The following is a 25595-nucleotide window of genomic DNA, read 5'->3' as shown; positions in this document are numbered from 1 at the left end:
GGCACTGTTTAGGGGGGATCTGTGGATGGCACTGTTTAGGGGGGATCTGTGGATGGCACTGTTTAGGGGGGAGATCTGTGGATGGCACTGTTTAGGGGAGGGGGATCTGTGGATGGCACTGTTTAGGGGAGGAGGGATCTGTGGATGGCACTGTTTAGGGGGGAGATCTGTGGATTGCACTGTTTAGGGGAGGGGGATCTGTGGATGGCACTGTTTAGGGGGGGATCTGTGGATGGCACTGTTTAGGGGGGATCTGTGGATGTAAATAAATACTCTGCTTTAATTATGTTCAATTTGTAGCAATAAAAATACATCCTGCATATCAGATATTTACATTACAATTCATAACAGTAGCAAAATTAGTTATGACGTAGCAAGGAAAAAAATTTAATGGTTGGGGGTCACCACAACATGAGGAACTGTATTAAGGGGTCACGGCTTCAGAAAGGTTGAGAACCACTGAATTAGATGATCTACTAGTTGAGGAAATAGCTAAAATCACATTGAAAAGGGAAGTTATCAGTATGGGACACTTTAATCTTCCTGATGTAAACTGGAGAACCAAAATAGCTCATTCTGCCAGGAGTACAGATATTCTAAGTTCCCTACTGGGATTATCTCTACTGCAAGTAGTTGAGGAGCCAATCCGGAAGGAGGCCATTTTAGATTTAGTATTCACAAATGGGAATTTGGTATCTGATATTACTGTAGGGGAAAGCTTGGGATCTAGTGATCACCAGTCAGTGTGGTTTACTATAAGTACAGTGACTGAGTCACAATACACAAAAACAAAAGTTTTAGATTTTAGAAAAACTTTTCTAAAATTAGATTAGTGGTATACGAGTCCCTATCAGATTGGAACAGTTTTAATGGAGTCTAGGAGAAATGGGACTACTTAAAAGTGGCACTATTGAAGGCAACAGATAATTGCATTAGGCTTGTCAGTAAAAGCAAAAAAAAAGGGAGAGACCACTGTGGTACTCAGCAGAAGTGGCCAAAATCATTAAAAACAAAAAGATAGCATTTAGTAATTATAAAAAAATAAAGAGGATGACTGGGAAATGAGAGAGAGAGGCCAAGCAAGTTATAAGAGCTTCTAAAGCACAGGCAGAAGAGAAATTAGCTCAGTCAGTGAAAAAAGGTGATAAGTAGAGTTGAGCGAACACCTAGATGTTCGGGTTCGGGGAGTTCGGCCGAACTTTAAAAAAAAGTTCGGGTTCGGGACCCGAACTTGATCCGAACTTGGACCCGAACACCATTGAAGTCAATGGGGACCCAAACTTCACTTTATTATTTTCCGAGAGGAGAGGATTGTGGAACATCTAAAATCCCATGGATTGAAAGATGCAAGACAGCATGGGTTTACTACAGGGAGATCATGTCAAACTAATCTTATTGATTTTTTTTTGTTTGGGTGACTAAAATAATAGATGTCTACTGCACACATCGCTTATCTAGACTTTAGTAAGGCTTTTGATACTGTCCCACATAGAAGGCTTATCAATAAATTGCAGTCTTTGAGCTTGGACTCCCATATTGTTGAATAGATTAGGCAGTGGCTGAGGGACAGACAACAGAGGGTTGTAATCAATGGAGTATATTCAGACCATGGTCTTGTTACCAGTGGGGTACCTCAGGGATCTGTTCTGGGACCCATATTGTCTAATATCTTTATCAGCGAAATTGCAGAGGGCCTCGATGGTAAGGTGTGTCTTTTTGCTGATGACACAAAGATTTGTAACAGGGTTGATGTTCCTGGAGGGATACACCAAATGGAAAAGGATTTAGGAAAACTAGAGGAATGGTCAAAAATCCGGCAACTAAAATTTAATGTTGATAAGTGCAAGATAATGCACCTGGGGCGTAAAAACCCAAGAGCAGAATATAAAATCAGTGATACAGTCCTAACCTCAGTATCTGAGGAAAGGGATTTAGGGGTCATTATTTCAGAAGACTAAAAGGTAGGCAGACAATGTCATAGAGCAGCAGGAAATGCTAGCAGAATGCTTGGGTGTATAGGGAGAGGCATTACCAGTAGAAAGAGGGAGGTGCTCATGCCGCTCTACAGAGTACTAGTAAGACCTCATTTGGAGTATTGTGCGCAGTACTGGAAACCATAACTCTAGAAGGATATTGATACTTTGGAGAGAGTTCAGAGAAGAGCCTACTAAACTAGTACATGGATTGCAGGATAAAACTTACCAGGAAATGTTTAAGGACCTTAACATGTATAGCCATGTATTGTCTCAGGTAGGGGCTAATTTTTTGCGGGATGAGGTGACGGTTAGATTGGTACTATTTTGGTGGGCATACACCTTTTTGATCGCTTGCTGTTGTACTTTTTGTGATGTTGTCATGCCCCACTCTGACGATGTGCGGAGGTCGGCCAGGATAGCAGCACGAGTTTAGTGTTTGTTTTGGAGCCGTGCTGCATCCGCCTCTCATCAAGTGCACTGGGTGGGGTCATTAGTTTAAATAGTACACCAGTCCAGTGCTCTGGGCGGATTATACTAATCATTGTGGTCTTGGAAGCTAGGAAGGAAGGTTGGCTGTCTGCTCCAGCTCAGGAAGATAAGTGTTATTTCTAGTTTGGTTGTTTTGTGTCATCTATCCCATCCAGGTTCTGTGCGAGCAGGCTGCTCCTATTTCCCTACTTCACCATCTCAGGGAATTCAGGGTTTTGTCAGCCCAGGCACGGGGACACCTCATACCTACCTTAAAGGTCTGTAGGTGGGCTGAGCAGTGCAGGGAAAGAGGTCAGGGATTAGTTAGGAGGTGACCCTTCCCCTGTCTCTCGCCCAGAGCCTGGTTGGTGCGTTATCTGTTAGACTGAGTGAACGCCCGCCGTGACATTATAATCTGCCATACTGTGACTATCATCACTCAGCGCTTTTGTGATGGCGTCAATTGATGCACTGGTTGACAACATGCAGGGTTTATCCCTAGAGGTTGCGGATCTGCGTAGTTCGGTCACACAGTGTCAGAGGGTTCTGGCATCAGGTACAGGTCAAATTAATGGGGAGCCTAAAGTCGCTCTTCCCGAGAAATTTACAGGGGTTACGGATGATTTTTTCCGCTTTAAAGAGTCATGCAATTTGTACTTTCGACTGTGTCCATTTTTGTCAGGTAATGAAGATCAGAGGGTTGTTATCATCATGTCTTTGCTTAAAGGGGACGCGCAATCCTAGGCTTTTTCTCTGCCGCCCGGTTCTCTGGCTCTCCGGTCGGTGGAGGAATTTTTCAAAGCCCTGGGATTGATTTACGATGACCCAGATCGAGATTGCGTAACTTACTACAGGGTAAACATACTGCAGAGGGTTACTGCACAGAGTTTAGGAGGTGGGCTACTGAGTCGGGGTGGAACGACCCCGCGTTACGTAGTCAGTTTTGTCAGGGGTTATCTGAAAGGTTGAAGGATGCCCTGTCTTTTCATGAGTACCCGGATACCTTCGAGAATGCAATGTCTTTGGCTATACGGTTGGATAGACGTATCAGAGAGAGGTGTAAGGGTCCCTCCGTGCAGGGGATCCCTCCTGCGTGTGGTTTTGTTTCTCCTACTGCCCAGGGTGATATTACTCATAACTCTGGGGTAGGGGAGGAAGCCATGCAGTTAGGTCAGGTATCTTGCCATTCTGATAGTAGAGACTTTAGAAAAGTGCACAATCTATGTTACTATTGTGGAAAGAGGGGTCATTTTGTTTTTTCTTGTCCTTATGTTAAATCACAGGTGGAAGAGAAAAAGAAAAAAGAAAAAAAAACTTCCCTCACACTTGGTAGTATGAATGGTGTGGTGGAGCAGACATGTATGCAAGCTCCCTGCAATTCCCGTTTTTTCCTTTCAGCTATGGTGGCGCTAGAGTCAAAAAATGTGTTTGTTGATGTATTCCTTGATTGCGGTGCTGGAGTAAACCTAATTAACTTTCTTTTTCTTCAAGGCCTGGGATTAAGTACTTGCCCGTTAGAGAACGAGATTCGTGTTTTTGCAATTGATTCTTCCCCTCTTTCTCAAAGGAGCCCTACTCACATTGTTCATGGCATTCACTTAAGGGTGGGTGATTCACATGCTGAAATTATTTCTTGTTTTGTCATGAAGGATTTACCAGCCCCTATAGTTTTGGGGTTGCCATGGTTGACTAGACATAACCCAATTATAGACTGGCAAGCGAAACAAATTATTGGTTGGAGCGAGTTTTGTTCGGATAATTGTTTTGGCACATCTATCTCTGGTGTGTCCATTACGACTTTACCTCAGTATCTCTCGGATTTTGCTGATGTCTTTTCGGAGGGTGGGGCTCAGGAATTGCCCCCTCATCGAGATTATGATTGTCCAGTTAATCTCATTCCTGGGGCTAAATTGCCAAAGTCTCGGCTTTACAACCTCTCTCAACCCGAAAGAGAGGTCATGCGAAAGTATGTCGCCGAGAGTTTGGCAAAGGGTCATATTAGACCATCTAAGTCTCCAGTGGCAGTTGGGTTGTTCTTTGTGAAGAAAAAAGATGGATCACTGAGACCGTGTTTGGATTTCCGGGAATTGAACTGTATTACAGTCCGGGATCCATATCCCCTGCCTTTGATCTCTGATCTTTTTGATCAGATTGTTGGAGCCAAGGTGTTCTCCAAGTTGGATTTGAGAGGAGCCTACAATCTGATCAGTATCAAGGAGGGGGATGAGTGGAAAATGGCCTTCAATACGCACGAGGGTCATTTTGAGAACCTGGTGATGCCTTTTGGGTTGACAAAAGTGCCAGCAGTATTTCAGCGATTCGTCAATGACATTTTTCATCACTTGGTGGGGAGGTTCATAGTAGTTTACCTGGATGACATTTTAATTTATTCTCCTGATCTGAAGACCCATCAGGATCATGTGAAACAGGTTTTGACGATCCTTCGGGAGAATAAGTTATATGCCAAATTGGAGAAATGTTTGTTTGCGGTGCAAGAGCTTCCGTTCTTGGGATACATGCTTTCTGATTCCGGTTTTCGTATGGACCCCGAAAAGGTCCGGGCGGTTCTGGAGTGGGACCGACCAGAGAATCAGAAAGCTTTGATGCGGTTCTTGGGGTTTACGAATTATTATAGAAAATGTATTTTGAATTATTCTACTTTAGTAAAACCTCTTACTGATATGACCAAGAAGGGCGCCGATGTCTCTGTCTGGTCGGATGAGGCATTGCAGGCCTTTTTGGCTGTTAAGGAGCGTTTTGCGTCTGTTCCCATTCTGGTGCAGCCGGATCTGTCTCAGCCATTCGTAGTGGAGGTTGATGCATCAGAGGTGGTGGTTGGGGAGGTGCTGTCACAGGGTTCATCTCCTGGCAAGTGGGTCTCGTGTGCCTTCTTCTCCAAGAAGCTCTCGGTCGCCGAGAGGAATTATGATGTTGGAGATAGAGAGTTGTTGGCTATCAAGTTGGCCTTTGAGGAATGGCGTCACTGGTTAGAGGGGGCGTCTCACCCCGTTACGGTGTATACTGACCATAAGAATTTGGCTTACCTGCAATCTGCCAAGCGTCTGAACCCTAGGCAGGCCAGATGGTCACTGTTTTTTACCAGGTTCAATTTCGTGGTTACCTTTCGCCCAGGGGTCAAGAATGTCAAGGCAGATGCCTTGTCTCGCAGCTTTCCTGGGGGAGGTGATTCAGAAGATCCGCCGCCGATTTTGGCGGATGGGGTGGTGGTCTCCACTCTGTACCCTGAATTGGAGATGGAGGTGTTGGGAGCCCAGGAGGGGGCTCCTGGTTCTTGTCCCCCAGGGAGGTTGTTTGTTCCTGAGGGCCTACGATACAAGGTATTCAAGGAACATCACGATACTGTTCTCGCTGGACATTTATGATCTAGTATCCCGGAGGTTCTGGTGGCCAGGGTTACGTAAGAGCATTGAGAATTACGTGACAGCTTGTGAAACCTGCGCTCGGTCAAAGGTTGCTCATACTCGACCGCCTGGTTCACTTCTTCCATTGTCTATTCCATCTCATCCTTGGACGCATTTGTCTATGGACTTTATTACGGATCTGTCGAGTTCCTCCGGGAGAACAGTGATTTTGGTGGTAGTTGACCGTTTCAGTAAAATGGCTCACTTTATACCACTAACGAGTCTGCCTAACGCTAAGACTCTTGCGCAGATTTTTGTGGATAATATTGTGAAATTGCATGGTATTCCTTCGGATGTGGTCTCTGATAGGGGCACGCAGTTTGTCTCCAGGTTTTGGAGGGCGTTCTGCTCTCGGCTTGGCATTCAACTTTCATTCTCTTCGGCTTTTCATCCGCAGTCGAATGGTCAGACGGAGCGTACTAATCAAAACCTGGAGACCTACTTGAGGTGCTTTGTGGCTGAGAATCAGGAGGACTGGTCCTCATTCTTGTCCTTAGCAGAATTTGCATTGAATAACCGTAGGCAGGAGTCCACGGGTAAGTCGCCATTTTTTGACGCATACCGTTTCCATCCTCAATTTGGTACCTTTTCTGGGTCTGGTTCCTCTGGGATGCCAGAGGAGGAGAGATTCTCTTCTGCCTTATCCTCTATCTGGCGGAGGATTCAAGGGAATTTGGAGAGGATGGGTGAGAGGTATAAACGAATGGCTGACAAGAGACGTATGACTGGTCTGGACCTGTGTGTGGGTGATCTGGTGTGGTTGTCCACTAAGAATATCAAATTGAGAGTGCCATCTTGGAAACTGGGTCCAAGATTTATTGGTCCGTATAAAATTTCTGCGGTGATCAATCCTGTGGCGTTTCGGCTGGATCTTCCGCAGACTTGGAGGATCCATGATGTGTTCCACAGGTCTTTACTAAAAAAAAGACCGGTGGAACCATCGCCATTGCCTCCTCCTTCTGTTCTAGTCGAGGGAAACTTGGAGTTTGAGATCTCCAGGATTCTCGACTCGAGAGTCCTTCAGGGTTCCCTTCAGTACCTGGTGCACTGGAGGGGATACGGTCCTGAGGAGAGGATGTGGGTTCCGGCATCGGATGTCAACGCCAGCCGACTGGTGAGGGCCTTTCATAGGTCCCATCCGGATAAGGTTGGTCCCAGGTGTCCGGAGGTCACCCGTAGAAGGGGGGGTACTGTCATACCCCACTCTGACGATGTGCAGAGGTTGGCCAGGATAGCAGCACGAGTTTAGTGTTTGTTTTAGAGCCGTGCTGATTCTGCCTCTCATCAAGTGCACTGGGTGGGGTCATTAGTTTAAATAGTACACCAGTCCAGTGCTCTGGGCGGATTATACTAATCATTGTGGTCTTGGAAGCTAGGAAGGAAGGTTGACTGTCGGCTCCAGCTCAGGAAGATAAGTGTTATTTCTAGTTTGGTTGTTTTGTGTCATCTATCCCATCCAGGTTCTGTGCGAGCAGGCTGCTCCTTTTTCCCTACTTCACCATCTCAGGGAATTCAGGGTTTTGTCAGCCCAGGCACGGGGACACCTCATACCTACCTTAAAGGTCTGTAGGTGGGCTGAGCAGTGCAGGGAAAGAGGTCAGGGATTAGTTAGGAGGTGACCCTTCCCCTGTCTCTCGCCCAGAGCCTGGTTGGTGCGTTATCTGTTAGACTGAGTGAACGCCCGCCGTGACAGATGTAAGGTGACAATTTTTTTTAAATTTAGTACAGTTTTTATTTTTAATTTTTAACGGTGTTCATCTGAGGGGTTAGGTCATGTGATATGTTTATAGAACTGGTCAATACGGACGCGGCGATACCTAATATGTCAATTTTAATATTTTTTTACTTTATTTGGGGAAAATGATGTTTTTGTTTATTTTTACTTGAAACTTTTAATTTTTTGGGGGGAAAACATTATTTTTTTTACTATTTTTTTTCACTTTATCTTTTGTCCCACTTTGGGACTTCAACTTTTGGGAGTCTAATCCTTTACAATGCATTCCAATACTTGTATTGCAATGCATTGGCTGTATGAGTAATACAGTGAGTATTACTCATACAGCTTCCGGCCTGTGAGATCCAGGGGGCTGGATCTCACAGGTTCGTCACCGGAAGGCAGCGCTGATGCCTCAGGAAGGCATTGCGCTGCCTTCCATGCCATCGGGTCCCCCCTACAGCCCCACAGGGACCCGATGGCACCTGCGCCCGCCTTGGCCGCACCAGGTAAAAGCTGCAAACCGCAGGTCTGAATTGACCTGCGGTTTGCGGCGATCGCCAACACGGGGGGGTCACGGGACACCCCCCGTGCATTTAGGCAAGGTGCCTGCTCAATGATTTACGATATTGTAGATGCAGATGATACAGTCTGACTTTTTCTCCTCAGAGAAAGCAGAATCTGCTGTCTCCATTTGTAGTCTATGAACAGCAGCATATCTACACCCTCCAGCTCAGAGACAACTGAGAATTATAGATGCAGCATGCAAAGGAGAAAACTACTAAAACTACCAGATACAAGTCATATAATGGCCAGTTATAGCGTTATCCATCCTATACACACATGGCAATATATTCTGAAAAGTAATTTGAAATGAAGCAAACACCTTCAATTGCTTTTCTATGGCTTTTGTCTCAAGATAATGCGATGAGTTAAGAAATTTGAGTTAAGAGCTGGAGTGCTAACCCTGCTACATCTGTACGCTTTAAGACATTTCACGATCATTGTAACTTGTAACCCACAAACATGGTTGTAATGGGGATATGTCTGTTTAGAGAGAACACCAAATGCAGTGCAATCTGCAGGCACCATGTTATAGAGCAGGAGAAGCTGAGCAAATTGATATCTAGTTTATTTGGGAAAAGATTCAGTAAAACTTGTAATTTATACATTTAAACCTCTGCTCTTTCTAAAATTAAGACTGCCCCATGCACAACTATCAGTGACTGAAAACTATCTGTGTATACACACTTACAGCTTTGATCAAGCTTAGTGTCAGTGTAAAACTGACAGTACTGTACACTGCAATAGGTGACTAAAGCCATCAGCCCCACTGGATCTTGAAGAACCAAGTGGTACCTGATAAAAAAAAAAAGTAATACAAAATTAAATAAAAACTTCAATGAAAAAAATGTTTTTCCCATATCCACTCATTAAATATAAAATAAATTACACATAATTGGTATTGCTACGTCCATAACGACCTTATCTATATAATGATCATACTTTGTATTACTAATCCTGCATGGTGAACGCCGTAAAAAAAAAGAAAAGAAAAGAACAATAATAGAATTGCTATTTTTGTTACTTCACCTCCCCCCAAAAATGTAATAAAAAAATAATCAAAACGTCATATGTATCCCAAAGTGGTACCAATAAAAATTAAAGCCCATCCCGAAAAAACAAGCCCTCACATAGCTACGGTAGCGGAAAAATATAAATATTATGGATGTTAGTATATGGCAATGCAAAATATAGCTTATTTTGATTAATAAAAGTGATTTTATGCTGCAAAATAAAAACATTAAAAAAAACTGTATACATTTTGTATCGCCATAACCATATCGACCTACAGAACAAAGTTATCATATATACTGCATGGAGAACCTCATAAAAAAAATATAAAAAAACTGACAGAATTGCAATTTTTGTCGACCAAACTTACCAAAAAATTGTATAAAAAGTGATAAAAAAAACACATGTACCCCAAAACGGTAACAATAAAAACTATAACCCATAAGAACCCATCCCCCCAAAAAAACAAGCCCTCATACAGTTACATTGATAAAAAAAATAAAAATGTTATGAATGTTATATGGAGATACAAAATATCACTTATTTTTAATACAAAGGTGATTTTATGCTGAAAAAGTAGTAAAACTTACAAAAATATGTAAATTTGGTATCACCATAATTGTATTGACCCACAGAATACAATTATCATATGTACCGCATGATGAACCTCATAAAAAAATCACTAACAGAATTGCAATTTTTTCCCACTTCCTAAAAAATGGTATAAAAAGTGATCAAAAAGTCATTTGTACCCCAAAATGGTACAAAAAAATACATCTTGTCTTGCAAAAAACAAGTCTGCACACAGCTCAGTCAACAAAAAAATAAAATTGTTATGGGCAAAAAGCAATTTCATCAAATTCCACGTTAGAAAATCCCAATGCCACTCTTTCCCTTCTGAATGCTGCCATGCCACCAAACAGCAGTTTACGACCACATATGGGGTGCTTCCATATTCAGAAAAAAAAGCATGACAAATTATGGGGTGCTATTTTTCTTGTTACCCCTTGTGAAAATGAAACATTCAGGGCTAAAGCAACATTTTATTAGAAATAAAATGATTTTATTTTCACAGCCACATGTTTCTAAATTCTGTAAAACACTTGTTGGGTCCAAGCACTCACTGCATCCCTCAGTTTTGAAAATTGGGTCACTTTTGGGGGGGGGGGTTCTTTCTAGGGGTATCTTAGGGTCTTTTCAAATGTGACATGGCAACCAAAAACCATTCCAGCAAGTCTGCCCTCCAAAAACAATATTGTGCGCCTTTCCTTCTGAGCCCTGCCGTGTGCCCATGAAGAGATTTACGACCACATATGGGGTGTTTATATAAACTGTAGAATCAGAGAAATACCTATTGAGGTTCTATTTGGTGTTAACCCTTGCTAACCCGTGTTACAAGGAAAATCTGCCCAAAAAAATTACATTTTTAAATTTCACCTCCATTTTGCTTTATATCCTGTGGAACAAAGTTTGTAAAATCAGTTTTTAATAATTTGAGGGGATGTAGTTTCTAAAATGGGATCATTTATGGGTGGTTTCTATTGTGTAAGCCCCTTGAAGTCACTTCAGAACTGAATCAGTGTTTTAAAAAAACTGTTTTTCAAAAAGTTCTAAAATATTGTAGCAGGCCAGCTAAGACCTGTCCTAGGTTGCTAAATATAGCTTATATGTGTATATAGCCAAACCTGCCAATAACCTAAATACAGTTCCTATGTTTATGTGTTAAAGACAAAAGCAGAGTTATTTACTGTGACACCATGTTTTGGATGTCACATAACTGTTATATTTTGTGTTCACAGAAGCAGAAAAGATAGTGTAAGGTAAGCTCAGTGACACAGCAGAAACAACAGAAAGCATAATGTTAATCTGTTGTTGCTGGGCAGAAGTCTAGACCAATCACAGCCAGCTTCTCACACAGCAAGAGTTTTCACCAATCACAGCCAGCCTCACACACAGCCTGCCTGGGAATTCGCCCAGCTTCTGCTGCTAGAATCATTATTTACCAGAGACAGGAGCTGAAGAGACATTCACTTCACTGAGAACTGAGTTTTATGGGAACAAGAGGTCAAAATAGGTATTTAAAACAGTTATATAATGTTCCTATTGTTACTATTGTGTTTAGAACTGTATACTGGACCAGTTATGTATGTTTACATACAGGTCCACCAAATCAAATTCAATTGCAACCATACAATTGCAAATACAATATGCAAGCTACAAATTGCAAGCATTCAGATTCCATATTGCAATCCAAATTTTATACAGCCATACCAGATCATACTCAACCAATCTGCAAATAGTCACTGCTAACTGCATACTGCAAGTGAACTATTAGTTAGACCTCAGATATACCTCTCAGAGAGATCATAAAGAGCTTAAATAACTTAAAGTGAAAGTACAGATACTCAAGAGAGAAATATATCCACCATTTTATGTTGAATGACAAGATTAAACAGTTGAACCACCATCTTAATCATACCGCCATTTTGTGATAACTTTTCAACACTTGTTATGGACTTTCTGCTGCGGAGGCGGCAGTGTTATATGAAGAAAAGTTGAAGTTAATAAAGAAGTTATTTCAAGCATTTGGTGTGCTCTTTAAACCTACTGTTTCCATAGAACGACGCTATAGGAATTACAGAGTAATAGACAGTCTGGTTAGACTAAAATTCAGAGATACCAAAATTCTTCTAATGCCACAGTGCAAAAGGCACTTCATAGTGCTGCGCCTGACACAAATTGCTTGCAAAATTCTAAGCCTTTTAACATCCTCCTCCTGCTCTATAACATGCTGCCTGCAGATTGCACTTCATTTTGTGGTGACTGGTTCGCCTTAAAGGGGTTGTTCCACAAAAAATGTTCTATAGTATTCAAACCAGGATCTGTATCTTAATACTTTTGTAATTAAAATTTTTGTATAGCCACAGAGTCTTACACGGAAACCTAAATATTTAGCACCACCTGCTGTTTGCCCTTTTTTTTATTTCTCCGTCCAGCTCACTGAGGTTGACATGCATGCTCAGTTTCATTCTTCAACTACTGCCAGCTGCAGCAGAACCCCACCCACCTGAGCTGTTACCTTGAAATAATTCAGAGCTGAACCCGGACTTATCCCCATTTTCACCCAGGTAGCCCCCCTGATATGAGCATCTGAGCATTTTAATGCTCTGATGCTCTCCTTTGCCCTGCGTTGAATCGCTCAGGGCAAAAGCTTTTTATGGAGATCCGGTATCGTGCTATCCATAGGCTAAGCTAGGTGGAGGCAGTGAGCCCGGTGACTTCTCCGGCACTGATGGGCGGGCTTTAGTGCTGCCCTAGCCTGTAAAACGTCTACAGCAGCGCTAAAGTCCGCTCATCAGTGCCGGTGACGTCACCGGGAACACTGCTAGGTGGAAGCCTCCATCTAGCAATATGAAAATATAAACAAGCAAGCCCTCGCCCTGCGCGATCCAGCGCGGGGCAAGGGAGAGTATCGGAGCATGATATTCTCCAATGCTCATGTTAGAGAGGCTGGAGGAGTGAAAATGGGGATATGTCCGGGTTCAGCTCTGAACCCGGACAACCCCTTTAAGTATTCAACACTGTGTTGTATGGAGCTGCAGAGCACATTCTCACCCTCCTCACTTATGACAACATATGTGATTTTGTCATTGTATTACACTTCGTCATCTTTTCAATCTTTTCGTTAAAAAAACAGTTTTAATACTCATCAAAATATATTGTCATTTTCTGTTAAGGCATTGCTTTTATAATGGGTTTAGATTTATAAAACTTTATTGAAGATTGATGTTCTTTTGTACGTTTTTTATTGAATATCGCACAGTTTTGCCTTTTTATTGTTTGTCTCAAACAATAAATAATACGGTATGATTAAGCAGAGGTTTATGAAAATAATCTCACAATCGGATATACAAGTTATTTTTTTCATTGATTTATGCAGAATGCATTAGGCTTGTAGTATGCAGGTAGCATACAGAGGCACATGGAGAGCTTAGGGGTCCATAAAGCAGACCTGTATGGACTCCATGTCCCGCCATATGCGATCAGTGCACGTGGCTTAAGGATTTGATTTAAATATGTCTCTTGATGAATTGATCTGCCTTATGGTCTGTTGGTCCCCACTGCTTCTATGCCCTCATGCCCATGTTATGCAAAGCAAAACCCGGCTGCCCGCATCTCTAGCAATCTTATGCTTCTTCCGGTTTCCTGTCAATCTGCATATGCACTGGACTAGGTTATGTATATTTTTCATTTGTGCAGGCATGGCTCATGAGAGCTTGGCACCAGAAACACTGATTATAGGGCTTTAGATGAGGATACAGCAAATTCTACAGCTCAAATGGTCATATCCATAGAAAAGAACATGCAGTATATAACATGAGGGACAGAGATGACTTGTATAGTTGGAATACACTTTACATCTTTATTATATACAACATAACATTGAAGCACAAATGATTATGGAATATTTATTCATTTAATTAACATGAATCATACATGCTTATCTGCTAAAGAAGATAACAATTTACTACCAGATGATTGTATTCAAGATTCAGCATAACTAGGGTTAATATCTATTTTACAATTTGTACATTACACAGTCAACACATATACTGATTGAATGGTCATCTGGCATTATGATGAACATTTTGATCCTCATGAAATATCCTCAGTTATCACCGACTGCCTCTATTGGAACCTACAATGAAACACAAATAGTAATTTATTGCAATATTTAATAATATCAGATCCTTTACTTAGTGGTGTGCAATACACACGTAATACATTCCAAAAATAATTAAAGGGGTTATGTCACGATTGATGTAAAAAATGAAAATCAGACATCATATAGTACATGACAATCTATTTCTCCCAAAGCTAGAACCAGCCCTGTAAATGCCACAGTTTCTAACAGAAGATATGGCTGGAGACAGTTGGATAGGACATTAGAAAAAGAACAAACTGAAGATGGCGCTATACAGCTAAATTTTATTGAATAGCTAAGCAGCTATATTATATTTTGAAATACATGCAATTAGAAAAGTATTCAGATCCAGGTGCTGGTTTGAAAACTGTATTTGGATTATTATTTGTGGCAAAGTGTCACGGTGCCCCCTTGTTTGGTTCTGATCGGGTTAACCTCCTCTGGTCTGTTTCTGGGTGTGTCCTTTCAGGTGCACTCGTTAGGCTGCTATTTCTGCCTTTGAGCGTGGAGTGTTGGGGTCAGTCTGTTCTGTCTTGTCTTGTGGGTGTTTCACCCTTCTGCTCTGTGTAGTCTGTTTGTCTACGTTTGTCTTGCCAGGTTTTGCCCTTTGCTGCTGACCCAAGGGGTCCTACCATCTGCACCTCTGTATGTTCTGCCTGGTTCTGTATTGTTGTCTTCTGGCCCTGTACCTTGCCTTGTATTGTTCCTGTATCTGTATAGCCTAGCAGAGCTTCTCTGTGTCTGATCTATGTCTTGTTATTGTCTGTCTGGCAGTCCTTACTGCTTCTGGTGTTCCGTTCATGTCTGTCCATGTCTGCCTTCGGAAGAGGATTCCTGTGTTCCCCGGAGGGAGAATGCCCATTCTCTGTCTCTGTGCAGCTCTTTCTGGGGCCACCATGCTACTATTGCTTGGGGCGCAGGTACCTGCTTCTACCTCTGTTCCGTTCTTCCTGCCTGTCTGTGGTCTCAATGTACTGTCGGTACCTTGTCTGGTATCTCCTTGGCGCCTGATCCTGCTGCCACTGATTCGGTTTACGCTCTGGCAACTACCCTAACGGCCCAAGCCTATCCTCACCATCTGAGGCTCTAGTCAGGGGCGTAGCTAGAAATGACTGGGCCCCATAGCAAAAAAAATTTATGGACCTGGCAGAGGGACGGGGAGGATTGCGGAGGCGGCGCTGAGCTGTAGAAGGTGGTGCTGAAGACAGGGAAGGCAGTGCTGGGCACCAGACGGCAAGGGGTGTGGCTGGGCACCCTGTATTAACGGACCTCCTCTTGGGCACCTTAAGTAAGTGATTGACAGGTTATAAAAAACTGTTTTTTGGGCAAATAGAGCCACAGTGAGGTTTAATAAGGCCAGCTTAGGAATCTTTTTATTAGTCTGGACATGAGCATATGCTTAGGTTAAAGGGGTTAAATCTGATAGAATCCCTTTAAATAATGCAGCTGCGCCTGCCAGGCTTGATGTGTGAATATGGATTAGGGAAGATGCTGAGATCTGGCTGTACCTCACTGTGAGGTACAGCCGGATCTCAGCATCTTCCCTATTCACACATATACCTGCTCAACCCTGGCAGGCGCAGCTGCATTATTTAATAGTGTGGTGTGGTAATGGTTAATGGCATTTTGGCGAAGACACAGCCACCTAATCCTATCTGAGGGGTCTGTATTACTGGAGTTATTTCATCTGTGTGTGTGAGCTACCGCCGGATATCAGCATCTTCCCTATTCACACATATACCTGCTGAAGCCTGGCAGGCGCAACTGCGCCCGCATTATTTAATAGTGTGGTGTGGTAATGGTTAATGGCATTGGCGAAGACACAGCCACCTAATCCTATCTGAGGGGTCACAGGTATATGTGTGAATAGGGAAGATGCTGAGATCCGGCGGTACCTCACACACACAGATGAAATAACTCCAGTCTCCTCCACTTGTCCACTACACTAGTCTCCAGAGTGACTCCAGTTACAGTACTCCAGTCTCCACATCTCTTCACTGACTGACGCTGCCGCCTGCCGCTTCGGTCGGAGACTCAGTCAGACTCAGTCCCACTCCCCAGCCAGCCCTCACCTCAGCCACTTGAAGTTGAACCAATCGAACTGTACCCCGTACTGCGCATGCGCCGCCCACCTCCTAGTCTGCGACCCCGCCTCCTCCACTTCCGGCGAACCGCCGCCCAGACTGCCTCTCTACCTCCGCCGGCTCCGAGTCCGACCGCCCCCTATCACAGCGCCATGCCCGGCCCACTCGCCACATTATTTTTTTTTTTAACCCCTTAAGGACTTAGCCCTATTTCACCTTAAGGACTTGGCCATTTTTTGCAAACCTGACCAGTGTCACTTTAAGTGCTGATAACTTTAAAACGCATTGACTTATCCAGGCCGTTCTGAGATTGTTTTTTCGTCAAATAATGTACTTCATGACACTGCTAAAATTGGGTGAAAAAAGTTAATTTTTTTGCATAAAAAAATACCATATTTACCAAAAATGTTGAAAAAATTTGCAAATTTCAAAGTTTCAGTTTCTCTACTTCTGTAATACATAGTAATACCCCCAAAAATTGTGATGACTTTACATTCCCCATATGTCTACTTCATGTTTGTAGCATTTTGTGAATGATATTTTATTTTTTGGGGATGTTACAAGGCTTAGAAGTTTAGAAGCAAATCTTGAAATTTTTCAGAAATTTACAAAAACCGCATTTTTAGGGACCACTACAGGTCTGAAGTCACTTTGCGAGGCTTACATAATAGAAACCGCCCAAAAATGACCCCATTCTATAAACTACACCCCTCAAGGTATTCAAAACTGATTTTAAAAACTTCGTTAACCCTTTAGGTGTTGCACAAGAGTTATTGGCAAATGGGGATGAAATTTGAGAATTTCATTTTTTTGCCTAATTTTCCATTTTAACCCATTTTTTCCACTAACAAAGCAAGGGTTAACAGCCAAACAAGACTGTATCTTTATTGCCCTGACTCTGTCGTTTACAGAAACACCCCATATGTGGCCGTAAACTACTGTACGGGCACACAGTAGGGTGTAGAGGAAAAGGTGCGCCGTATGGTTTTTGGAAGCCAGATTTTGCTGGACTGGTTTTTTGACACCATGTCCCATTTGAAGCCCCCCTGATGCACCCCTAGAGTAGAAACTCCATAAAAGTGACCCCATCTAAGAAACTACACCCCTCAAGGTATTCAAAACTGATTTTACTAACTTTGTTAACCCTTTAGGTGTTGCACAATATTTAATGGAAAATAGAGATACAATTTCAAAATTTCACTTTTTTGGCAGATTTTCCATTTTTATATTTTTTTTTCCAGTTACAAAGCAAGGGTTAACAGCCAAACAAAACTCAATATTTATGGCCCTGATTCTGTAGTTTACAGAAACACCCCATATGTGGCCGTAAACTACTGTACGGGCACACAGTAGGGCGTAGAGGGAAAGGTGCGCCGTATGGTTTTTGGAAGCCAGATTTTGCTGGACTGGTTTTTTGACACCATGTCCCATTTGAAGCCCCCCTGATGCACCCCTAGAGTAGAAACTCCATAAAAATGACCCCATCTAAGAAACTACACCCCTCAAGGTATTCAAAACTGATTTTACTAACTTTGTTAACCCTTTAGGTGTTGCACAAGATTTAATGGAAAATAGAGATACAATTTCAAAATTTCACTTTTTGGGCAGATTTTCCATTTTAATATTTTTTTTCCAGTTACAAAGCAAGGGTTAACAGCCAAACAAAACTCATTATTTATGGCCCTGATTCTGTAGTTTACAGAAACACCCCATATATGGCCGTAAACTACTGTACGGGCACACGGCAGGGCGCAGAAGGAAAGGAATGCCATATGGTTTTTGAAGGCAGATTTTGCTGTACTGTTTTTTTTGACACCATGTCCCATTTGAAGCCCCCCTGATGCACCCCTAGAGTAGAAACTGCAAAAAAGTGACCCCATTTTAGAAACTACAGGATAGGGTGGCAGTTTTGTTGGTACTAGTTTAGGGTACATATGATTTTTGGTTGCTCTATATTACACTTTTTTGTGCGGCAAGGTAACAAGAAATAGATTTTTTGGCACTTTTTTTTGTTATTTACAACATTCATCTGACAGGTTAGATCATGTGGTAATTTTATAGAGCAGGTTGTCACGGATGCGGCGATACCTAATATGTATACAATTTTTTTTATTTATGTAAGTTTTACACAATGATTTCATTTTTAAACCAAAAAAAATGTTTTAGTGTCTCCATAGTCTAAGAGCCATAGTTTTTTCATTTTTCGGGAGATTATCTTAAGTAGGGTCTCATTTTTTGCAGGATGAGATGACGGTTTGATTGGCACTATTTTGGGGTGCATATGACTTTTTGATCGCTTGCTATTACACTTTTTGTGATGTAAGATGACAAAAAATTGCTTTTTTTACACCGTTTTTATTTTTATTTTTTTACGGTGGTCACCTGAGGGGTTAGGTCATGTGATATTTTTATAGAGCCGGTCGATACGGACGCGGTAATACCTAATATGTATACTTTTTTTTATTTATTTAAGTTTTACACAATGATTTCATTTTTGAAACAAAAAAAATCATGTTTTAGTGTTTCCATTGTCTAAGAGCCATAGTTTTTTCAGTTTTTAGGCGATTATCTTGGGTAGGGTATGATTTTTGCGGGATGAGATGACGGTTTGATTGTTACAATTTTGGCGTACATACGACTTTTTTGATCACTTTTATTACCTTTTTTGGGAAGTAAGGTGGGCAAAATTTAAATTTCATCATAGTTTTTTATTTTTACGGCGTTCACCGTTCGGGTAAAGTAAAATGACCGTTTTATAGATCAGGTCGTTACGGACGCGGCGATACCAAACATGTGCAGGTAATTTTATTTTTGTCATTTTTAATCAGTGATAAATGTGTTTTTTGATTTTTACTTTATTTTCACTTTTTTTCACTTTTTTTTTGACCCAGACCCACTTGGTTCTTGAAGATCCAGTGGGTCTGATGTCTGTATAATACAGTACAGTACAATATATATTGTACTGTACTGTATTTTACACTTTGTCTGAACAGATCTATGCCTTTTAGCACAGATCTGTTCAGCACCATGGACAGCAGGATGCCTGAGACGGCGTCCTGTTGCCATGGGAACCTTCCCCGTCTGCTCAGTACTGGTCAGAACTGCGCAGACGGGGAAGGGTAAGGACGGGGCTGTCGGGGGGCTGTCTGGGAGCTCTCTCCCTCTCCATCGGGGGGCTGCAAAGGCACTGCAGCCCCCCGATGGGAGAGGGAGGGAGCTCCCACTTACTGTTAACTTTTTCCATACAGCGGTCCGTACGGACCGCGGTATGGAAAGGGTTAAACGGCTGACATCACATCATCGATGTCAGCTGTTTATACCAGGGTGCCAGCAATGTGCTGGCACCCTGGTATACCCACTAGAAGCCAACGATTATTCAAGGGGAGGCGGGCGGGGGATCGTGATCCCGCCTGCCGCACCGCCCGCCTCCCGCACCTCCCCCACCGCCCACAACTCCCCCCCCTGCACCACCCGCGGCAAAAAATCATGCAGGGGTGCAGGGGGGGTGTAAAATCCATATTTTAGGGTCACTAAAGTTTCTGATCCCCGCGGTCAGGGGCCGCGGGGATCAGAAACTGCAGAAAGCGCAGCAAACCGCAGGTCTGAATTGACCTGCGGTTTTCTGCAATCGCCGATACGGGGGGGTCAAATGACCCCCCCTGCATTGTTACGTGATGCCGGCTGAATGATTTCAGCCTAAATCCCGTTCCAATTAACCCCTGGGGCGCCGGAATACCGATTTCAAGTTAGGACGTACCGGTACGCCCTGAGTCCTTAAGGACTCGGGAAATAGGGCGTACCGATACGCCCTGCATCCTTAAGGGGTTAATCCTCAGTCGGCGGTGGGCCCCAGTGGCGTAGGGGCCCATAGCCATTGCTATGGCTGCTATGGCGATCCCTACGCCACTGGCTCTAGTGAAGACCAGGTAGCTGCTTAGTTATGCCCCTCTAGAGTATTGCTAGTCAGTGGCGCAGTGGGGACACACCCACTGATCAATTTCAGTACACTAAGATCTTCTGTTATGGTCATTGGAGGTCTTGGTTCCTTTGTAATAAATTATGTGTTCCGTGGACCTTGGCCTGTTTTCCTTGTATCCTGCTTGCATGTCATCCCAGAGGTCTGCCTGAACCCCTGGCACGTGACAGTATACAGAACCAGGCGGAACATACTAAAGTGCAGATGGTAGGACCCCTTGGGTCAGCAGCAAATGGCAAAACCTGGCAAGACAAACGTAGACAGACAGACTACGAAGTGCAGAAGGGTGAAACACCCACAAGACAAGACAGAACAGACTGACCCCAACACTCCACGCTCAAAGGCAGAAATAGCAGCCTAATGAGCGCAACTGAAAGGACACACCCAGGAACAGACCAGGGGAGGTTAACCCCATCATAACCAAACAGGGAGGTACCAAATCAGGTTAGGAATAACCAGAAACCACAGCATACCAAACTGCGATACAGGACATTGCCCCTAGCAACCAGTATGCACCAACACTGCAGCCAGTACGCAAGAGCACAACCAACCTGACATACCCACAGGGAGACGATATAGCCAAAAGGGGTACACACACTAGCAGGTTCACAATAGATACCGCAGCCAGCACACAGCCAAAAGCAACCAGCCTACACGGAAACACCCGCAGCCAGTACGCAAAAGGTGTGCAGCCAGCAGACTATTGATGAGGTCTACAACTTTTTAAATCAACACATGATTTTTTTTATCCATTATCCATGATCTTATTTTTCTTTGTATTATTTTATCTATTCTGACCTTATTTCCTAGAAAGTAGTCTATTTTTGTACTGTCACACTCTTAGAATTATAATTTATTGCCTAATGTAAATCTAAGGCTGTGCTCATATCTGCATAGGAGTATCCATTAGGAGCCTCCATAGTAAATTCTGTCAAAAATAGCTACTTCTTAGGTAAAATGACAAAAACTTCTTAGGTAAAATGACAGAAACCTGACAGACCCCATTATAGCCAGAGGGGTACATCAGGCACTGTTGGTGTCCATCATATGATAGATTTGGAACTGCTGTTGTTGTAGTATTTTTGCTCTTATAACAAAACAGAAAAGACTCACTCTGTTCAGTTATTATACTGTATATGCAGTACCAGGGGTGTAGCTAAAGGTTCATGGGCCCTGGTGCAAGAGTTCAGCTTGGGCCCCCCTTCCATCACTGCTTTGTGGCCAGGGGCAGGGAAGCACATTGCCTTCCTGCTGCCTGAGGCAAACATTGAAATTGAAACAGCACTCCTCCCATGTCAAATTCTTGACCTAACACCTTCCCTCCAGCCAGAGGTGTAACTTGACCAGCATGCACCTTCTATAAAAAAGGTGCCTTCTCATGTGGTACAAGGGTCTTTGGGGACCCTCAGGCTCCTGGGCCCAGTAGCGACTGCTATCTCTGCACCCCCTATAGCTACTCCCCTGTGCAGTACCCTAGATCTTGGGGTTTCTGCAAATGTATTATAAATAGTTGTATTGTACCAGGGAGAATAGCATATTGTATGCTTTGGCCATACATTTCAATAAGATGTATGGTTGGCAGGAACAGAGCTAACCACCTATTCCTTCCTTCTTGTTGGAGTGGGGTGCAGACACAGAGAGCAGAGGAAGCAAACTGCAGATTCTCCAGAGAGAACTACCTAAAGCATACTCAAGCAAATACTTGAGAGACAAGTCAGCAGAGTGAACAGCTGAAAACCTGCATAATAGACACTGCTGTAAGCTGAGGGACTATGGCTAAGACACCCATCACCTAAGACTACCACAAAGCCAATTAACGGTCTGGACCCGATAACAGCAATCTACACCCACAAGTGCTAATTTGCAACAATCGAACCTGCCTCCATACTTTCTTACTGATGCTATTGAATGTAGTATTATACCAAAAGTTATATGCTGAACTTAGTAAAACGAGAGTTATACATTCACTTCTGGCCTTATTTTCAAACTACATTTCCACTGCACCAATCCCCAGTGTGCAACAGCCTGAGAGAGAACACTGTGACAACATTTCATCAGGACCACTACTACTTCTATCCTCTGCACCGACTCCTCAGGGGCTCACTGCATATACAGCAAGTGCATTGTACTGTAGAGAGGAAGGTATATACATTACATTTGAAATTGACTGTATAGGAATGTAGTAATCACAGATAGTACAACGTATCTCCTTGTACTTTCACTATGCCATTTTGGTATTTATTTGTGATTTAACCATTATGCAAAAAGGTACCTTCCAAGAGAGAACCACATCGCCAGCACCACCTATTGGAAATCAATCCCTATGAATTAAGATTTGGTCCAAGAGGCATATGGATTTTATAAGGGAATACAGCCAGGCCAAATATCCATCCGTAGATATCTCTTTACATATTTGTTTCCAATGGAACATCGGCAATAAGTTTCCATACAGGACTGGACTCTTTATTAGGATTCAGCACCCCACCTAAGCATCTCACTGAGCCAGCCAGAATCCTACTCTGATGAGGGGCAAGCACCCCAACAGCTGTCTATGGATGTATATCTAGCCTGGCTATATTCCCTTGTCAAATCGAAAGGCTTGTTGGAAAGTCAGATCTTGATTCATAGGGAACCACTTCCAATAGATGGCGCTGGCGAGATGGTTCTCTTTCTTGGAAAATACCTCTTTGCATATTCGTTTCCATGGAGCATTGCCAATAATTCTCCATACAGGACTGTTCTCTTTAAGAAGATTCAGCACCCTACCTAAGCCATCTAATTTAATTAAATTTAACCTTACATAAAGGCTCCATGATGTACAGTTATATCGTGATGAGCTCTTGAAGTAACAAGCAGGATCACAGAATTTGTGATCTTGGCTCTTTAGCAATCAGTCAATAGCAACCATGATTTCTAAGGAGCTTAAAGAGGCTCTATCTCCTGGATCAAGCCTACCCTACCAGGCATATAGCCTGGTAGGGCTGATGACGCGGACAAGCGCCATACCTTTCTTTCTCATGTTGGCGATCCGGTGTTGAAAAAATAGAAACCTTTAAAATTATGCAAATGAGGTATTTGAGCACTTGGAGGCGGGCTTATGCTGTCCGAGCACTGCTTCAGCGATGCATACGCTCCTTCCTAATGCTGGCCTTCTCCACTTAATCACGCCCCTATGCCTTTTGATTGACAGCGCTAGACCCCTCGGTCTAGCGCTGAGATCCAGTGCCTGCGCACTCGCTACCATAACGGCACGTGCGCACAGGATTTTTTCCTTCCTTCCTGGCTTGTGAATATGTCTAGTGTGCAAGTGCCATTATGTCACCTGGCGACGTGTGCGCAGGTGCTGGATCTCAACGCTAGACCCGCCAGTCAAAAGGCATGGGGGTGTGATTAAGTGGAGAAGTCCAGCATTAGGAAGGAATGGGGGTCGCTGAAGCAGTGATTGGATGGCATAAGCCCGCCTCTGAATGCTCGAGTACCTCATTTGCCTATTTTAAAAGTTTACTTTTCTTCAACAATGTACTGCCGACATGAGAAAGAAAGGTATGGCTTTTGTCATCGTCATCAGCCCTACTAGGCTATATGCCTGGTAGGGTAGGCTTGATCCGGGTGACAGAGCCTCCTTCTGCCTACCTACCTGGCAGACAATAATGCCTAAGAATACTAAGTGTACATTAAGATCATATGATGTTTCAACTGCTGTATTTTAATAAAGTTTATATATATATATATATATATATATATATATATATAAAACAGAAATTGGACTGCACTCCATAGGACTTTTCAATGAGTCAATGTGTTTTATTCACCCATCAGGCGGCAAAGAGCGACGTTTCGGCTCATACATGAGCCTTTCTCAAGCATTGGTACAAAATGAACAGCACACATATAAAAGTGTATCAATCAAGATAATCAGTGAAAATACATAATTGGTAATTAGAATAAAAATACAAGTGCATAATATGTCAAAGTACATAAAAAATCAATAATCATCCCCAAAGGGTAAAGTGACAAAGTGCATATGGTAAATCAAATACATAATATAATTATACTCTGCTCAAAAAAATAAAGGGAACACAAAAATAACACATCCTAGATCTGAATTAATTAAATATTCTTCTGAAATACTTTGTTCTTTACATAGTTGAATGTGCTGACAACAAAATCGCACAAAAATTAAAAAATGCAAATCAAATTTTTCAACCCATGGAGGTCTGGATTTGGAGTCACACTCAAAATTAAAGTGGAAAAACACACTACAGGCTGATCCAACTTTGATGTAATGTCCTTAAAACAAGTCAAAATGAGGCTCAGTAGTGTGTGTGGCCTCCACGTGCCTGTATGACCTCCCTACAACGCCTGTGCATGCTCCTGATGAGGTGGCGGACGGTCTCCTGAGGGATCTCCTCCCAGACCTGGACTAAAGCATCTGCCAACTTCTGGACAGTCTGTGGTGCAACGTGACGTTGGTGGATAGAGCGAGACATGATGTCCCAGATGTGCTCAATTGGATTCAGGTCTGGGGAATGGGCGGGCCAGTCCATAGCATCAATGCCTTCGTCTTGCAGGAACTGCTGACACACTCCAGCCACATGAGGTCTAGCATTGTCTTGCATTAGGAGGAACCCAGGGCCAACTGCACCAGCATATGGTCTCACAAGGGGTCTGTCACCCCACACCATTACTGACCCAATGCCAAACCGGTCATGCTGGAGGATGTTGCAGGCAGCAGAACGCTCTCCACGGCATCTCCAGACTCTGTCACGTCTGTCACATGTGCTCAGTGTGAACCTGCTTTCATCTGTGAAGAGCACAGGGCGCCAGTGGCGAATTTGCCAATCTTGGTGTTCTCTGGCAAATGCCAAACGTCCTGCACGGTGTTGGGCTGTAAGCACAACCCCCACCTGTGGACGTCGGGCCCTCATATCATCCTCATGGAGTCTGTTTCTGACCGTTTGAGCAGACACATGCACATTTGTGGTTTGCTGGAGGTCATTTTGCAGGGCTCTGCCAGTGCTCCTCCTGTTCCTCCTTGCACAAAGGCGGAGGTAGCGGTCCTGCTGCTGGGTTGTTGCCCTCCTACGGCCTCCTCCACGTCTCCTGATGTACTGGCCTGTCTCTTGGTAGCGCCTCCATGCTCTGGACACTACGCTGACAGACACAGCAAACCTTCTTGCCACAGCTCGCATTGATGTGCCATCCTGGATAAGCTGCACTACCTGAGCCACTTGTGTGAGTTGTAGACTCCGTCTCATGCTACCACTAGAGTGAAAGCACCGCCAGCATTCAAAAGTGACCAAAACATCAGCCAGGAAGCATAGGAACTGAGAAGTGGTCTGTGGTTACCACCTGCAGAACCACTCCTTTATTGGGGGTGTCTTGCTAATTGCCTATAATTTCCACCTGTTGTCTATCCCATTTGCACAACAGCATGTGAAATTGATTGTCACTCAGTGTTGCTTCCTAAGTGGACAGTTTGATTTCACAGAAGTGTGATTGACTTGGAGTTACATTGTGTTGTTTAAGTGTTCCCTTTATTTTTTTGAGCAGTGTATTACATACAATACCATCAAATGTGCATAATTGAATCCAACTGTATCGCATCAATATGCAATCAGTGTATACACTTAAATCAATGTGATCATAAGTGGGAGAAAACTAGTTACAACCTG

At 43.2% G+C, this 25595-nt stretch overlaps 1 long non-coding RNA gene across 1 annotated transcript in view; it reads right to left on the bottom strand.

The window, feature by feature from the left end:
• Positions 1 to 13565: 13565 nt before the first annotated feature.
• Positions 13566 to 25595, bottom strand: part of LOC120980771 — a 40344-nt gene continuing 28314 nt past the window's right edge. Inside the window, exon 3 of the long non-coding RNA XR_005774573.1 lies at positions 13566 to 13854. This is a non-coding gene — a long non-coding RNA (uncharacterized LOC120980771). The remainder of the gene's footprint in view (positions 13855 to 25595) is intronic.

The sequence above is a fragment of the Bufo bufo genome, chromosome 10 (genome assembly GCF_905171765.1).
Source record: "Bufo bufo chromosome 10, aBufBuf1.1, whole genome shotgun sequence".
Lineage (NCBI taxonomy): Eukaryota > Metazoa > Chordata > Amphibia > Anura > Bufonidae > Bufo > Bufo bufo.
This window is presented reverse-complemented; position numbering and strand designations above follow the sequence as displayed.